Raw genomic sequence first — 14486 nt, forward strand, 5'->3', positions numbered from 1 at the left:
GTACTGCTTACATTAAAGTCTGAGGGGAAAAGGACATTCTGAAAACCCTACCTTGAACAACAAGCGAACTTATTCCACTGTTGATGAAAATTTTCCACCATGGTAAAAAAAATTCCTCTGCGTTATCATGAATACTTTGACTGATAAAACTACTAAGGTATATGTGCCAGAACAGAGAGCCACTCTCTAAGAATAAAGTAACTGCGATGAATGACTACAATATAATGGAGCCACTGCAGAGGAAACGTGTGACTGCCAATGGCTCCTCCAAGCAATACCTGCTGTTTGTCGAGGATGAGAGAAGCAACTCTCAACCATATTTAACCAATTGTTACGTTAGAATTTCTAAACAAGAGACAACCTTCATAAGACAACCTCTTTAACTATGCCTGCATATTATACTGACAGATCAGCTTCCCCAGATTCCACTTCTATTAGCAGATTTTGTTGAATTAATACCTACAATACTCAATCTTGTAGACCCAGTCGTGTTTAGAAATAATACTCAAATAAATATAATTACTATTGAAAACATTATTGGTATTTACTGGCTAATAATAAGTGACTTATGTACACAACAAGTATGTTAGGGGACTGACAGGGACAGATGGTCAGGGAATCCCTACGCCAGCCCTCTCCCATGTCCCTAACTACTTGCCCTTCTGGGCTAAGCCAAAGAGTGGCAACTGCTGCTCTAATGACAGGGACCCCAAGGGAAGAGGGACAGGGAGACCGTAGGTGAGCACCGAGTAGCTGACAAGACACCACAACACACAAACCAGAGAGTAGTCAGAACAAGCTAGGTCAAACCGGGAAAACACGTGCGCAGTACAGAAAGGGAAAACAGAGTCAGAGTCAAATGCACAGCCGAGGTCATAAACACAAGAAGACAAGTCAGATGAATTGCAGGTGCAGGCAGACAAGGTCAAAACCAAACACTGGCAAGAGAGACTGGGCCAACTAGGTTAAATGCAGAACTTCCCACCCAGAGGGCGGGGAGAAGTCACATGACAACCGGGGGGAATCATAAAACCGCCTCCCCCGGCAGCGAGCACTGACCGAAGCACCGTGCGAGCAACCAGCGGACAGGCGCGCTAGCGCATGACGCGCCGCCAGCCGCCGCAACCAACCACTAGAGTGGGAGAACCCCGAACAGAGACGCCAGCCTGGGCCCTCGCAGCAACCGGACCCCGGTGCCTCCAGTGGTAATTCCAACTCTAACAAAGTAAACTGCAAAGTTTGCTACGAACACATACATGACCACCTACTTTGATTCATATCAGCCTTTATTCTAGCAATCCAGTTTATTCATTGTGACTTGGAACTATACAGTGCCAATTATAATTAAGTGAAGAGATACATAAGTCATTCTAAATTTTTTCCTATTCACTTTCTAAATAATGCCTGTTTTTGCACAATAGGTGCAATCATACTGAAATATACAGTAACATTCACAAAACTACTTATATTGTCTTTGCTGAATTTTCTCATTTCCTTCATCAGTTCGGAAATGAGGTACGAAATCAGACTTAAATGGATCCCATGAAATAGCCACATTATACATACCGGTAGATTGTTGTTCCTCTGAAAATGTGTAATAATGGCAACCATAAATGAATCCTGCAGTATTGACCATGAAAACTCGCAAAAGATAAAGCTCTAGAAAGTCTTAAAAAGAATTTTCAACTTGGTCTGTTAAAACATTATCGAAAGTCTGGAATCTAACTATACTGATGTATGAAAAGGGAGGAGATGAACCCCTTGATGGGAACAGTTGTATAGCACAGCTTCGTTTCTAATAAACCTCTCAGTCTTGAGAAGAACATTCAGCAAGTGCCAGAATCAAGCAGTAATCCTGCCATTATACCTTTTCTATATTTTAGAATATTATAATATCTACTATAAACTGGAAGATATCCAAAATTATGAGTACATACTGTGAATTGACTTAAACGCATTAGAAATACACATTTACAGACAAAACAATAACTTTATAGTCATGAATATTATTAATAGTAAACTGAAAATGAGAAACCACTTGTTCTCAATGAGGCAATAAATAAGCTTTCAATGGTGCCCTATATAAACATTAGGGGTGTAATTGTGGGGGTGCGGTTACACCTGGGCCTTAGGACATGACAGGGTCTAACGGCCATTCTGCTACATATCTGTGCTCATCTCTGTACTGTAACATTCTTCTTCTATTATTGTGTTGTGGTCCTTTGTGGACCCGATGCAGGAGCACTGTTTGCTTTATGGTTAAACACAGCCCTGTGATGAGATATCATTGTGTGCATTATCCAAGTATTTGGGATGCAGAGGCTGTAGTCATGTCAGGGAACCGTTGACTGAGGTTCCTATTCTATATAAGGGTCTAAGAGAGTCAGTTTTGTGTGTGACCCTTGATCCTATACATGGATCCCCACTCGAGGATGGCGCAGTGATGAGACAGACACACAGTAATAAACTTTAGCAACTTTACCCCACGGTGGGTGCAACGCTTAATGGTTGCAGTCACAATAAGTACAAGGTTTTGTGATTACAGAATCTCTTAAAGGCACGGAGCTTAGTGGTTGATAGTAGCAATGAACAGTCTCTGAATAGGGCACATAAGGTATTGATTACAGTCTCTCTATCTCTCTCTCGCTGAAGGCACACAGCATATTAGTTACAGTCTCTGTTAAATTCACAGGGCAACGCCACCGAACAGATAATGGCAGGGCATGCGTCTGGTTGGAAAATAGTCTTTCCAGGGCTTTGTTGAACTGAGAGAGCATTCTGTTTCCCCAGTTAGCAGTCTAGAACTGCTCCGATTCTATAGGGACACTTCCAGTAAAGGGTTCTCCTCAGGTCCAACAATCCATAGCCAACAAAGGTCAAGAGATTAGGACACTGAGTTAAAACCCAACAGGATCACAAGATCTACAGCTCTAGAGGAGTATCTTAAAGTTACCATATAGCATTTGAATAATATGTCAGAAATTGAAGGTCATATATGTAATTAAATGTCTTTAAGAACACCAACCAAAATTGCATTAAAAAATGGTCTACAGGGAGGATCCTCTAAAAGAAGAGGCCAAAATACTGTATATAAGGTAAATGATCATAGAAAATCTGTGACAGAACATCTGGTCTAGATAAAGGGTGGTCTTCTCAAAGAAGTGGCTCACTGTACATGTCTATGACTTATGACTGCCATTGACATTTCTAATTCTGCTTTTTCCAAGTGTGATATTGCATGATTGTCGAAATGTGACACATACCATACATTTGATTCATAAACAATGATTTCTAAGTTATGAACAACCTTACTTAATATAAATGAAGAGTTTTCAGGATTTAAGTTATAATACAAATAAGTAACTTTTTATGTTCGTGTTTTTCTAGAGAATGCTCCCAAGCAAATATTATCCATGAGCTAATTACAGTGTGAAATTAGAAATGTGTGTACTTTGTGTGCCTCCATTTCTATGGAAAATCCAGCATGTTTTTGAACCTCTTTCATGCGACCTCATAAGAATGAACTATATCAGCAAATCAGCATGAAGTCAATTATGGGAAATGAGTACCACCTTCTGCACAATGTATCCACGGGGATCAGGAGTCATGTTCAGCACTGAGTAGTAATAATTATGTCTTCAGAGATGGACGTCCACTTTTTTCTTTGACACAATAATATAAGCAAATCAGTATGATATCAATTAATCAGAAATTAGCACCAACTTCCCCATAATGTGTCCATGGGTTTCAGAAAATATTCATAATACATCCATGGGATTCTGGATAGCTACATCTAAAGTACATAGGTGGACAGTAGATTTTTATCTACACAATAGAAAAGAAGTAAATATAATTGTATTATTTCACAATAATTCACAAAGAAGTAAATATAATAATACAATAGAGAATCATAATGAGTAAAATATTCATTACTAATAGCGTTCTTTTTTTCCCTGTATTCCACACAATTCTGTCACAATATTATCTGGATTTTATTCTTCTTTTAACAACTGTTTATTTACTAATATTTTCCATAAATCATATGGAGAGTAAATTATTAGGTTTATGCTTACAGATACTATTGTATCCATCGCAGTATAATAAGAACAGAACAGTTCTGGGGGACCATTATAGATGAGGAAGTTGTGCATTTCTAATAAGCATAAAGCATTTTACGGAGAAGTTTTTGTATCGCTATATTACATCAAGGACATTTGCTTTAGTCTTGCATAATGATTAGATAATGGTACTCAAGCACAGTTTTACATTTCTTTTAGAGATGAGTGAGCATGCTCGGTAAGGGAAATTACTCGAGCGAGCACAGCATTTTCGAGTAACTGCCTGCTGCGGGGGGGAACTGGAGGGAGATCTCTCTTCCCCCCGCTCCCCCCTGCTCCTCCACGCAACCCCCCGCTCACCCCCGATGCCCCCCCCCCCTGAATCTTTTCGGACGAGCAGGCAGTTACTCGAAAATGCCGATGCTCGCTTGAGTAATTTCCCTTACCGAGCATGCTCGCTCATCTCTAATTTCTTTTAATCCAAATCATTTTCTAATTTAGTTCCATAATTCAAACCTCCATTTTAAAGATAAGGAAGAGGAGTTTCTACTGTGGCTCAGCAGTTAGCAGCAGTGGGGTTCTAGGTTCAAACCTGACCGAGGACAATATCTGTATGGAGCTTGTATGTTCTCCTTGTGTTTCATAATAATCACCTTTATTTATATAGCACATACATATTACATTACTTGATATTTTCTGTCCCCATTGGGACTCACAGTCTATATTCGCCTATTAGTATGTTTTTGGAGTGTGGGAGGAAACTCACACAAATACAGGAAGAGCATACAAACTCCATGCAGATGTTGTCCTTGGTCAAATTTGAACCTAACAACCCAATGCAACAGTATTAACTACTGAGCCACCAAGCTTCTTCTGCCTCCTTTTCCTCAATGTATGCACTATATAAATAAAGTTGATTATTATGAAGAACACACCCACACAAACACAAAGAGAACATACCAAACTTCATGCAAAGGTTATTGTCACATCCGCTTTGTGCGTTGAATAACTGGAAACCAAAATATAAACTCTCTGGCAATGTACAGAACACACAACCAGGAACCTCCTGCAGTAGGAGGACAAAATAAACAAAGGAGGGAAACTTTTCCCATGGGGAACTAGGAGGTATCGACCCCTACTTACTAGTGGATGGCCCGCCCTGATAAGGACGCATCCACCCTCTTGTCTGTGCCACTCGCCTGATAAATGACGAAGGAAAAACCACCATAAGGCCTTAGTCAGACGGGCGTTTTTTCGTGCGATTTGCGCATGAGCATGCATCCGGCGATTTTTTAAAACCATTGCTTTGCAATGGTATCGGACACATGAGCGCTTTTTATGCGCTCATCCGATAAATTATAGAACAGAAATCGCAGATCGCACCTATCTGCGATCTGCGATTCCTGTTCTCTTCTCTATATGCGCTCAATGGGGCCGGCGGCAGCAGCACCGACCCCATTGAGAACATATAGAAGACAAATCATTCTTCTCTGCCACAGCTGTAACAGCTGTGGCAGAGAAGAACGATGTTTGCCCATTGAATTCAATGGAGCCGGCAATACAGCCAGCTCCATTGAAAGCAATGGGCTGCCGGTGTGCGCGGGATGAATTGTCGGGAAGGGCTTAAATATATAAGCCCTTCCCTGCAATTCATCCAGAAATGTGTAAAAATGAAAAAAATCTATATACTCACCTGGTCCCGGCAGACGAAGTTCAGAGTGGCCGGCCTGCAGTGGGTGTGAAGGGGGTGTGAGTCAGACTTGCCTCTGATTGGCTCGCTGAATTGCAGGGAAGGGCTTATATATTTAGGCCCTTCCCGACAATTCATCCTGCGCTCGCCCGCAGCGCATTGCTTTCAATAGAGCCGGCTGTATTGCCGGCTCCATTGAATTCAATGCGCTGGACAGCTCCAGCCCGTTTCTAATGAAACGCGGCTAGGAGCAGATTTTTCGGGCGATTTTTTTGGCCCTGGTCACGCGATTTGCGGATGCGCATCCGTCATGCGATCCGCAAATCGCGCGAAAAAACGCCCGTATGACTAAGGCCTAAGAGTAAACCAAAACCTCAAAGAATAAATCTCAGTAATAACTTATCTGAACTTATCTGAAGAGCCACTGAAAGAAGCCCAAAAACTAGATCCAGAGATGTCCTAACTCCACAGCAGAAGGAGGCTGCATTGAAATTGAACAGCACAGAACCTAGGCCAGGAGGGAACTAAAAAGCCTACCCCAGGTGTACACTAACAGCTGACACACTCATCAGAGTCAAAGAAGACCAAATGGACACAACAGTTACCCTTGGTCAGATTTGAACCTAGAACTCCAAGACTGCAAGTCAATAATGCTAACCACTGAGTCATCATGCCTCCTCTGGGACGTCACCCAAGTGCCACAGTCTCTTTAAACAGCTGATCAGTGTTCCCCACCAATCGGATATTGATGAACTATCCTGAGGAACTGAACATTAAGGACCTAAAGGGCCGTTCATACAGGCACATTTCCTGTCCGCGTGCTGTCCGTGTATTTCGTGACAGCATATGGATCCATTATAACTAATTAGGCTATACAAACAGGCTTTTTCAAATAAACCAATGTGAAGAATACAATATAATGGCCCATGTATTGGTCACAAGATCTAGTTACCCACTACAATGCAATTCTTTACATGGGGGGCAGACAGAATGTGCCACATTTACTTTAGAGAGGTTGTCCGGTTTTGAAAAACAATGTCTTGCTCTGGAGGACCCATCTTGTCATGGATTACCGATATGAATGGGCATTGCGCAATGCATAATTTGGCCTGTGTTGGCGCTCATCACTGGGGGTCATTTTGTGATTTGTGTATTGTCAAGGATCCCTTCTAACAAGCAGGAGTTGTCAAAAACAGACAACCCATTTCATATATACAGTACTAGGCTATAGAAAAATTAAGATATGTCCTTAAAAGGCTATATGGTTCATGCTTAGCTGCATATATACAATAACGGCACAGTATACAATCGCTAACCATACTGTATTCAATTAATTCCATAAAACTTAGTGAATTGCATATAGTATTTGCTAGATGAGTTGCCTACATCCAAGCATTTTACATTAATTGATGGAGTTTGGTATAGCTATAGCACAGATACACACATAAAACAAGACTGCACAAGAGGAACACAAAAACTCTATTTTATTTATATGAAAAACCATGTAATAACTTCATTAGCTGAAAGGTAAGCGGGATACTGATAACATCTTTGTCTTCAGGCTACTTCATGGTATATTCTTGTACATTAAGTTATATTAGACTTCTCTTTGTAGAATACCAGCTTAACAATGAAAGCTTTTATGGGTATGTATTACAGTGTAGGACAAACCATTCCTTCTTCTATAAGTGGCTTTTTAAAATACTTTGAAGCTGTAATACATATGTATATAGTGAACCTCCAGTATTCCAGCATCTGGTAACATGAAAACTGTAATGGACTGGGATATTTTGTATAACACCTGAGACAGAAGGGAATATGTCATCAGAAATTGAGCTGTTGTACAAATCAAGGCTTTACGTTAAACATATTTTATAGGAATGTTTGGTGATTTATTTTTACTTTTCCATGTCACCATGGTTTCCATGTTTAACCCCTTCCTGCCCCATGACACATTCCTGTGATATGCCGCACATTTATGGAATATTCTGAGCCCGTGCCATCCACAATGGGAGCTAGCCGTGCTTGACAGATGGGGTCCTGTTGCAGAAGCAGGGATTGGAGAAAACACTGATCCCCACTGTAAACCCCTTCCAAGGTGCAATCAATATTGTTTGTGGCATATATGGTGTTTACAGATTGATGGAGCTTCCTCTATGACATTATCGGACCTCCAGCATTTAATCGCAGGGGGCCAATGGATTGTCATGGTAAACGGAGGCTTAACAGTGGCCTCCTGGTCTTTCATAGCAAGTACTGGCTAGGAAACCAGATAATACACTGCAATACTGTTTTATCATAGGATCGCAAGTTCAAGTCTGTTACAGAGACATATAAAAAGATAAAAATAGTAAAAAAAATATATTTTTAAAAAGAACACTTTTTGAGCACTTTTACTTTTTTTCCTAAAAAATTATTTGGTATCGCTGCATCCGTAACAATTAGAGATGAGCGAGCACGCTCGATAAAGGCTGATGCTCGATCGAGCATTGGTCGTGTCGAGTAACTGATTACTCGACCGTGCACCATGCGGGTGGGCGGCGGGGGGCAGCGGGAAGGAGCGGGGGGGGGGAGAGAGAGAGGGAGATCTCTCTCACTCTCCCCCCCCCCGCCGCCCCTGCCCCCTCGACAAGACCAATGCTCGATCGAGCATCAGCCTTAAACGAGCGTGCTCGCTCATCTCTAGTAACAATTCATACAGCAAATTGAACACAATTTTTATCTTGCATAACATATGCTATGCAAAAACGCAAAAAGAATGGAGCCAAAATGCTTTTGGCTCACTTTGCCTCCCAAAACACGCAATAAAAGTAATCAAAAAGTTGTATGTATAGTTATCTGTTCAGTTTAGAATGTACAGAGATATAAATGAATAAAATACAAGTTATACTGAATCTTTCCCCATAAAACTATATCTAATCTGCTCAGCTCCTCCGGCTCTATAACATCATGCCGGCTGTTTGGACACCATGTAAGAACTGACGGATTCCCTTGGAAGGCTATTGCATTCTTTTGAATAACTTTGTAAACACTATGCTTTACAGAAATGATGATCTCTCATAATCCCCGTCTGATGCTGCATTACAAGATTATTTTTATGGAGACACTCCAAGATAAGATCTTTTAGAAAATCTCACAATATTGTACCCATAATCGTGGTTAAACTTAGCAGTCTATAGTTTCTGCGCTTTTTAACCCCTTTTTCAATAGTGGCACCACATGTGCTATGGCACAGAAAGCTAAATTCTCTTTCACAATTAGAAATTGAATGCTTAATACACTATTGACCACAGAAATCAGAAGAAACCTTTGACACTAGACATGGTAATTTGCATATTCCATGAACCCAATGTTAAATTACATTTCAGATATATATTGGGAGAGGAAGGGAAACGTTCCTCCTCAAGGAGAGCATCTAGAAGTTGTGAGGAGATTTATAAGGCCATGCATGCTCCTCTGGGAAATTTGAGTATGCAAACGGGAGATTGAACAATGCCTCTACAACGCCACCTACTAGAAGGAAGCATTCCTGCACAGACTGTCCATGCTTCTCTTTTCCTTCTTGAGAAGACTCTGCCTTCGGCTTATATTGCCAGTCATTGTTACAAGACTTGTGAAAAGGTCTGACATTGGCTTCCAGGAATGCTGCATTCTAATAGGTGATGCTGTAGAGGTTTTGTTCAATCTCCCTTTTGCATAGATATATATTGTGAGTGTACCTCTATATAGCAGTGTATGACATAATAGCTATGAAAAAGTGATGCTGGAGCCCAGGGGTGTAGTTAAGGGTTCATGGGCCCAGGTGCAAAAATTCAGCACCAAACCATGACTAAATAATATCGCCATACTCTGACTGGATACTACCCCTATACCATGACTAAATAGCATAACCATACTGTGACTGGATAATGCCACTATGCTATTGCTGAATAAAAAAACAAGAATTCTGAAATTATATGGATACTGTAAGAAGCATTACCAATATACTGAAACTATGACCCCCCCCTCCCTGCCAATAATATACTATGAGCCCCATGTGACCCTCCATTTACTATAACCTCTTTATACACCCCATACTATATACCATGCTCAGCCCGTATCTCCCACTCCTATATACAATGAACCCCTATATCACCTCCTATAGACTAATAAGCTCCTGTGTCACCTCTTTATATACTATGACCCCCTATACCCACATTTCTGTATGACCCTACCTGTGGTACTGCTCCTATATATTATGACCACTCAATGTGCCACTCCTATATACTGCGGTTTGACGTCTCTGTGTGCCCCTAACTATATACTATGACACTCCTATATATCCCTCATGTCCTACTTCTATATACTATGGCCCCCCACTATTATATACTATGACTCATAGTATATAGAAGTGGGAGGCACAGCAGGTCATAGTTCATAGGATTGGATGTGGAGGGTGTCAGAGTACATTATATAGGAGTGGGCACAGGAAAATCATATTGTAGTATATAGGAGTGAGACACAGGGGCTCACAATATACAGGATGGGGCTAAGGGGTCATAGTTTGCGGTACTGGGGCATCACAGTATACACTAATAGGGGGGGGGCACAAGGGGTCATAGCATGACTATGTAGTTTAGTGTGGTGTGTTTGGCACTCACTGCAGTCATCTGTAGCTATCCCCACTCAGTCTCCTCCATCTCTCACTGGTCCTAGCGATCAGTTCTGGGTCCTCCTCCTAAAGTGTCAGGCAGGTGGGTTCTACTGGTTGCGGTCATAAAGGCGCAGAAAGAACCTGATCATCAGCAGCAGCTTCACTCCACTGCTTCGACCAATGCTAGACAGGAGGTAGTGAAATGGAAAGTTGGCCAGCGTTTGCTAAGGAAAACAGAGCTCAGCTTTTCCCTCCGGCCTCCATCCTGTCTCTGTATAGGAAGCGGAGGAGCGTGAAGAAGTTGCAATAACCATTCTTGTGGTGTGGAGCCGGGTTGCAATTGTGACTCCTGCAACCCCTATAGCTATGCCACTGCTGGAGCCAGATGGAGACTTTTTGTGACTTTTCTATCGAGTGACAGCTACAGTCCTCAAATGTGCGCTTAACTTCCATGCACCCGGCAGAGCATAGTTCACAGCCTCTGTGTGCTGCCATACAAGCTCCTTTGGGTGATGGTCACAGATATTTTTTACCCTAGAAGCGATCTCTCCAGAGGAGAATAGGAGATTACCTGTACACATGCAGCATCTAGTGGAACACACCACAATTTTTTTCTCAAGGTTTGCACTAAATGCATGTAGGGCTCCGTAAATACATATTTAACTCTACAAGCAATGTTTCTAGAGGAGAATATCTTTGTACATGTAGCATTAGATGAAACATGTCATGTGTCGGGATTTGTGTCCCAGGCAGTAGCTATTCTCACTGAGCTACTTGTCATCCTTGACAGTTCTTTTGCAAAACCTGTTGACCTCATTCATTGCCTCTTAAAATTACTTGCTTTGATTTTCTATTTAGCCTCAACTCTAACCTGCATAAACCCAGCCCCAGCACTGCCTCATTGCCAGATTATTTTGCTTTCTGCCTGTAGTCTATCTTGTTGATATTGTTTATGCCTCTTGCTACAAACTGCTACGTGTACCAAATGCGGACTGTTATTTGACTATGTTTGCTACATTAACCCTTTGCAATCCAATTTTGGATTCAGGGTTTCCTAGGGGGTTTTCTCTTTCTGCCATTATACAATGGTACCATCTGCTGGCTAGAGCCAGTACTGTGGTATGGGACATGCTGGAGAGTCCCCCGACAGCAGAGCGGCCAGTAATATATAGTAAGAATACCCTGCCGGACGTCTTCCAACATCAGAGCTGTACAGCCTATAATCAGAATGTCTTCAGACGTCAGACAGTGGATCGGAAAGGGTTAACAACATCATCCAGTTCATCTCAGCCACTAAACTCCGAATCCACTACCAGACTTTGACACCATGGTTTTATTTGAATGTTTTCAGAATCAGAGGCATCTGGAGGGGAGTATAGCCCTTTAGGCCTCATGTCCACTAGCTAAATGGAATTGCGGATTCCGCAGTGGATTTTGCCCATAGGGAATCATTGGCCATCCGCAGTCCATTGAATTGATTTTTGCACCCGCGGATGGCATTTTAAAAGAATTGCGTTTTTCACGCGCAGGAGAAAAACGCGGCATGCTCCATTTTGCCGCGGATTCCGCGTGGATTGGCAACATTGCTATCACATTGACAGCAATCTGTACGGATATCTGCATGCAAAAAAATACCATTTAAAGCAAATCCGCACGGAATCCACCGTGGAAATCCACATCAGATTCTGCACGGATTATATTTTTCAAGTGGACATGAGGCCTTAGACCATTACTGAGAACATGTTATGGCTCTGTACAAAATGGATTGATAATGCGGCCATGTGTATGAGGCCTCAGCTGTATGTAACTAAAAGTGTTGCTGTGGACTGCAGCTGTAGTTCCATATTTAAAACCGTACATGAATTTTCTAAAATATAACAGGTTATCTTTACCCACTCATTTGCAGTTATTTGCACCTTCTTTCGGGTTTTTAAAGGGGTTGTCCCGCGAAACAAAGTGGGGGTATACACTTCTGTATGGCCATATTAATGCACTTTGTAATATACATCGTGCATTAATTATGCGCCATACAGAAGTTATTCACTTACCTGTTCCGTTGCTGGCGTCCCCGTCTCCATGGTGCCGTCTAATTTTCAGCGTCTAATCGCCCGATTAGACGCGCTTGCGCAGTCCGGTCTTCTCCGTGTTGAATGGGGCTGCTCGTGCTGGAGAGCTGCTCCTCGTAGCTCCGCCCCGTCACGTGTGCCGATTCCAGCCAATCAGGAGGCTGGAATCGGCAATGGACCGCACAGAAGACCTGCGGTCCACCGAGGGTGAAGATCCCTGCGGCCATCTTCGCAAGGTAAGTAAGAAGTCACCGGAGCGCGGGGATTCGGGTAAGTACTATCCGTTTTTTTTTTCAACACATGCATCGGGTTTGTCTCGGTCCGAACGGGGGGGCTATTGAAAAAAAAAAAAACATTTCGGCGCGGGACAACCCCTTTAAGTTCTGATTTTCAGGTGGTCTTTCCCATTTTTCTGTTGGCCTGCTGTTTGCAATACAATTTCAAGCAGGGGACATATAGCAAGCCTAGCATTCCGCCATTAGTGCACTGTCCGGCACTTCCTTGCTCTTACTTCCCATGCTGCATTGAAAATTCTCTGATCAATTAAGCAAGGGTAGTAGTATCTCAATGCTCAAACTCTTGCTGTCCCAGGATGATACAGGCATTCTGGCCAAATGATGAGTAAACCTAATATAATCTACACACACGCACACACATACAAAGACACATACCTCCTAGGAGATGCAGAAAATGGAGATGATTATCACAGTGTCTGCAGATCAGTCAGACTGCAGCCTCTGAGTGCACAGAAGTGCCCCGGTGAAGATAGGTCCTCCTCAATTGCTAAGGAATCACCCCTGTGTCATTGTTACTATAGAAGCTCTGTTCCTAATGACAGGCAGTGGTTTACAGAGAAGCTGGAAGGGAGGTCCCTATTGGCAGCCACTTCAAACATGATTTATAGCGCTAAAGCAACAACATTTCTAATGCAAGTATGTTACAGAAATGATGAGACTAAAACAAGGTAGTAGATAAGCATAAGTTGTCTGAGAAATTAGCAACCCATTAAAACTGGGGAGTGAAACTACAGAAAATCTCTATGTAGCTCTAGACTAGGTCTACAGGGCCAATAAATATCACGGCATGCCACTAAACTGTCCCGGAGATCTTTTCATTCTAGTCAAACGTGTGATTTATTTTTTTTACTTTCTGTGTATGCCTAGATTGTTATACACTGATGCCAATGTGACAGGGAAACAACTTTATTTTTGCAAATAACATATCAGCGCAATGCATAATGAAAAGGCATAAATAGGAATTGCACATTACTTCTATAAAAACGATGTAAAGTCTTAGGGATCACTCCACACTTCTACATAAAGCTAAGACCTACAGGATCCGGAACAAAAAAGCCAGGACAAAAACAAACTGTAATAATAATAGAAAAGAACTGAGATGAAGCTGCACCAAGTGTGACTTTGTAAATATGTGGTATTTTCATCATGACTTTATTGTTATATCTACTTAACATATCTTGCAGGTCCAACAACAGAAGCTATTTAGTTATGATGACTCAACCATCGGGACATTTTTTTTTAAACAATTTATATAATTAGGTAAAATGGAAACTTAGATTGTGCATAGTCTAAAAAGGCTAAATTAAAATAATAATAATGTGCTGTAATTGAAAATGATTAAAATGTAACAATAAATATTTTTTAGCCTGTGCTAGTAAATAGTAATCATATGTATAAAATGAAAACCAGACATATAAAAAATGTGCTCAGTCTAAATCATAGGGACTTCAAAATGCTGAAGCACTGTTGGGTTGCATCAAATTTGCAAGTTCTTTATCCCCATTGAAAGGTGAAATTAATGGTTTTCGCTGAACCGTAGGAAGCTATTGTGAATATTCTATACTCTGGAGACTGCTGCTTAATTCCACTGCCACTGGTTGGGATAAGAATTGCATTCATAGTATTAAAAGTGATTTTTTTTGCATTGTGATGCATGAGGCAATGGAGCTGCTTAGAGAAGAAAGACTTACAATTGACCTTGCATGGCAGGAGGACTGTTGAAGAAAAGTATGTCACTTCTAA

Source organism: Eleutherodactylus coqui, chromosome 12 (genome assembly GCF_035609145.1).
Source record: "Eleutherodactylus coqui strain aEleCoq1 chromosome 12, aEleCoq1.hap1, whole genome shotgun sequence".
NCBI classification, from domain to species: domain Eukaryota; kingdom Metazoa; phylum Chordata; class Amphibia; order Anura; family Eleutherodactylidae; genus Eleutherodactylus; species Eleutherodactylus coqui.